We start from the raw sequence: 4,841 nt of genomic DNA, 5'->3' as shown, positions 1-4,841 counted from the left end.
AGCTGCTCCCTGCAGCTCTTTCTGCTCCTTTGCCCTCACTGAGGCCGGCAGCAAATGACTTCAGGCTGCGAAGCCCCCACCGGTCCAGCCCAGCTTCGCCCTGGGAGCGAGGAGCACCTTCTGCCATGCTCCCCAAAACCTCTCTTTTCACGTCGCACTGCCTGGAATACACCATAGCGAAACTTCGTAGCAAGGATACATCTCTAGCTGTTCGGTATTTTTCAAATGGAGATGTGTGAATATTCATCTCTGGCTGAGTGTGGAACAGCACCGCAAGGCAGTGGGACTGAACAAGGTCCCTCTGGCCATGTTTGGGGAGAGGGGCAGCTTGAGAGAGATGGAAATGCAGCTTTTATTAAGGGGAAAAAACCACCTTTCTCCCCCTGGAGGCTGGCATTAGGTTTGGATGAAGGCAGCCTTTCTGTCCTACAAAACCTGAGACACCAGTGCTCTCCTTGGATTGCAGCAGGACTTTACTGGGATGGCTTGAGTTTGTTTTCCTACAAAACGAAAGCAGCAGCACAGGGGATGATCCCATACTCATGGCACTGGCCTGACTTGTGGTCCAATTCCTGCTCATCCTGACCCAAATCAGGGAACTGAACCTCATACCCTGTATCTCAGATGGGTGCTCTCATCTCCAGCATTAAAGTCAGATTATTTCTCCCTGAATAACTGCTTAATTATTTATATAAATTGGCCCAGCTCCACCCAGAAGAGATCTAAAGAAGTGGGGCTGCAATCGCCCATAGAGCTGGGTCTTTTCCTGGGATGCAAGAGTCCATGTCCATGCTTCAAGCAAGTGGCCTCTCCTGAGGTTGGGACCACCACGGATGGGTGCCATCAGCAGTGATGGGAGATGATTTTACCTCTGTGGGTTTGACTAGAAATCCGGGCTTGAGCCCAGGCAACCTTTCCAAGCAGCACTTCGTGGAAAATGTGGTAGTTTGCAACCAAAAAAAAGAAAAAAAAAGTTTTGGTTTTGCCAAACTGACATTTTCTGACACGAGAAAACATGTTGTCAAAAAGCTTCCCAACCACTCTGCTGGGAATGTGCTCTTTGCCATCAGTCCCCAAGGCTGGAGCGCTGGGGTGTTGAAATGTTACTACAGCCCTGGAAACTGTGAGTCAGCTTGTCCCCACCCACAGCAGATACTCGTGGGAAGGGCCTTGAGAAGCCTGGAAACTCAGCAGCCCTTGCCTTGTGGAGTTTCCATTAACCCATTAACATTAATTTCAGATCTGGTGAAATGCAGTATTTGGTGCATTTCTATTGGATTTTGTCCCTTTTTTTTCCCCCATCCCCTTCCTGATTCTGATAAATTTTGGATGATACTGAATTTCAACTCTCCCCTAAGCAATTTGGCTGCTGTGGCCCCAGCGCACCCGCTGAGCCCCATGGGGCAGGCTGGACCTGGGCAGCAAATGCAGCACCCGCCACGGTGCCACCGGCTCCGGTGGGGATTTGGGTGGGGTCACCGGATGGCGAAACTTTCATCCTGCTTGGAGAAAAGGTGCCAGTGCAAACTTTGCCAGCGCAAAACACTCCCGGGCTGTATCGCTGTGCTGGGATATAAATGCATTGACTTGGGCATCTCCTGGCAGGGAGGAGGCTGCAGCGATGCATCGTGCAGCCATGTCCCAGCTCCACCGGGAAGAAGACGTGCGGCTGCTCTACACATCAGGGTCGCCTGGAGCGGGTCGGGGTCTGGCTGCGATGCTCTGTGAGCAAGCCCCGCTGCAGTGGGACAGGAAAACCCACTTTTGGGGCACGAGGTTGGCGGGACGTGAGCTGTGCTTCCTGCAGGCGAATGCACCACGCTCAAGCTGAGCCCTGTTTTCGCGCGCACACAATTCGGAGCCGTCTGTGCAAACCAGTGACCTCAGGCTATCTTGGAGCCATCTGCAAATTGCATTTATTGCCGACTGGAAAACACGTGAAGGTAGCAAATCCCAGGTCTTAACTCAGCGTACGGTGATGTGAAACAACCCGTGCGTTCCCCTGACGCGTGCCCAGGAGCGGTGGCAAAGGGTGGCTACAACGCCGGCCCGGAGGAGCCGGGATGGGCTTTGCCGTGGCTGCAGCCCACCCAGGACAGGGGGCATGCGCTGAGGTGGCGGGGTGCGATCACATCCTCTGCACGAAGGGTTTCGAGATGCCAAGGTCTGGGAGCATGGAGTCCAGCGGTTGTGAAATTCTCTGTAAAGGAAAATTCTTCGAACTTTATTTATTTATTTATTTTTAAACTTTGGATTTATCAAAACGCCTTATTCTGATTTTAGCTTTTTCCATATTGAAGAGGGTCCAAAGCCCTATCGCAGTGTGTTACCGCACAGAATATAACATTTGCAAGAGCAAAATGAAAAGTCGGTTTGAACTGGAAAATCACAGCAATGTCATTAAGACAAAGGAAACGGGACGTTCTAATGTTGTCAAAACTTTTTTTTTTTCTCTGGTTCCTTTCAAAATCAGCTTCCAGCAAAACCAGCCTGATTTTATGAGGCATTTTAGTTTTTGGCAGAGCCCCTGGCTCTGGCGCAGCAGTTTTGTCGTGGTTTCTCTGGCCGGGCTCATACGCTTTGTGCCCGCGTTCCTGGGTGGTGAAACGGGGGTGCAGTGACCCCCCAGCCTTCGCCGCCCCTCGGCATCGGGTCAGTGGGGTCCCCTGTCTCAACCCCATTTTCGAGGCATTAAAATAATCTACAAATCGAGCTGTTAAAACATTACTTACATGGCAATTGTTTATTTTGTGTTTTAACCTCTGCATCCTTCTCTTTGACCGGAAACGTATACAATCCTGGGGATTAAAAAACCCAAAAAATTCTGACATTATTTTTCCTTGCTGAAAACCTGGAGCGCAGTGGCCTGTGGCTTTGGGCTCTGCTGTCACCCTCAACTGTGCTGGCGTGGACGCGATGGCAGCGCTGGCCGCTCTCCCCTCTCTCCCCCCAGCCCAGCTGCAGTTTTGGCTTTGGGAAGAGGTCGGTGCTGGTGCCCTCCTGGCCACCCACGGTCCTGCTGGGCCCACGAGGGTTTGGCTTTACATAGTACCTGGGAGATCCGTGTCAGATAAGACTGGCAGGCTTTCAAAAGCTTCTCTCCAGCTTTTGTGCCAAGACCTATAGGATGTGTTCCAGAGCATCTCCCAGGAATGTTTGTTATTATGACAGGCAAAAAAAAAAACCCAAACCAGGGGGGGGGGGGGAAGGCAATGAACGAGCACATTGCTGTTAATTACTAGAAATCCTTTAATAACCAACATTACTATAAATTACATGTGCATTATGACAAGTACAATTGAGTGCTCTGTTTTCCTTGCCCACGTTAGGGCACGGAACAATGTACTCTTGTTGCAAGGGCTGAAACGGATGGCACTCCGGGTGGAATCGGGATGTCTCCGTCGCATACCTGCGCCCGCAGAGATGGTCGGCCGCCCCGCGTCCCGTGAAAGCTCCATTGTTCTTCGTGCCATATTGCACGCACCATGATTACGTAGCGTTGGGCACGCAGTGATGCGTTGCTTGCTGAAAGAATAACCTATCTTTAGTTTAAGCAGTGCTATATTTACGATGTATACATGCATAAATGTTGGTTATTGCACATTTGGGATGTAATTTGGATGACAGTTTGTAAATACGATATTGGAAAGAAAAGCAGCAGCTGCATTTAGGGAGGTGAATCTCGGGCTCGTGCAGGACAGGTCGATGGATGTGGATTTTAAACAAGCGTTGGATCCTCTCTGGAGCAGCCTGGGGATGGGCAGGGACCCTGCCTGGGGCCAAGATCCAGGAAATCCCGATTTCTGCTTCCATGTCTGAAGCGGAATCTTTTTTTTGCAGCCCTTTCATGCCTTTTCACTTGCCTTTATTCCCTAACGTGAAAAAAAGGCGAGTAGGATTCTCCCACCCCCGTGGGCTGTTGGCTGACTGTGCTGTAACTAGCTCCAAACCGTGATACAGGTGTAAAACGGCGCTGCTCTGCAGGCCGGTGGGAGCGCTGGGCTTTAGCGTGGCCATCATGGGACCTTATTTCCACGCAAAGGGGGTCAGTACCCAAATAACATCATCTGGTTTGACTCCCAGTTTGGTTTCTACATAGGGAGGGAGCCGACCGGAGGCGGCCAGGACCATCAATGCCCCGTCCGTAGCGGTTAGGAAACCCCATGGCAGAGGCAGCAGCTCCCTTACAGGATTTATATGATATATATTTTTTTTTTTCATTGCATTTTTAACACGGCAAACCACACCATTTCCTAAAACCCACCCAAAAAGGGCAGGGGGAAAGGAGCTTTGCTCCTACAGGTCAGTAAGGGCAGAAGTAACCCCAAAACCAAAAGACTTATTTAACGTATTATAACTATGTTGGTGCAAACCTCAGCAGCACACACATATTGATTTTAAATGGAGCATTTTGGAATCCCTTACGTTAAGCCGATGCACGCAAATGAAGTTTGCCATAAAAAAAAAAAAAATGTACAAACTTAACGGGGTGTATTTAGATCCCGTTCTGAGGTGCCTTAGCGCAGGTTTGGGGCGATGTGGATGCAAGCCCGCGGTTACCTGAAGATGCTGAGAGAAAAATGATGAACACTCAGGTTGCCTGCAGTTTGTTGGTTGAAATACTTTTATTGTTTTGTTTTGGGCTTGGTGGGTTTTGTTGGTTTTTTTCCCCTAGCTGGTCAGCTGCTGGGAAATAAATGGCCAAGATTTATTTTTGCTCATTAGTGAGGTTTCCCCGCCGGTTCTGGGGCTGATCCTCCAGACAAAGCTCCTTTGCTTTCTGTGCGCGGCAGCAGGTTCCCACCGGCTCCGGCGAGGCCGCGGCCCCCGGGAGGGGAACG

Source organism: Egretta garzetta, unplaced genomic scaffold (genome assembly GCF_000687185.1).
Source record: "Egretta garzetta isolate BGI_Z169 unplaced genomic scaffold, ASM68718v1 scaffold634, whole genome shotgun sequence".
Lineage (NCBI taxonomy): Eukaryota > Metazoa > Chordata > Aves > Pelecaniformes > Ardeidae > Egretta > Egretta garzetta.
This window is presented reverse-complemented; position numbering follows the sequence as displayed.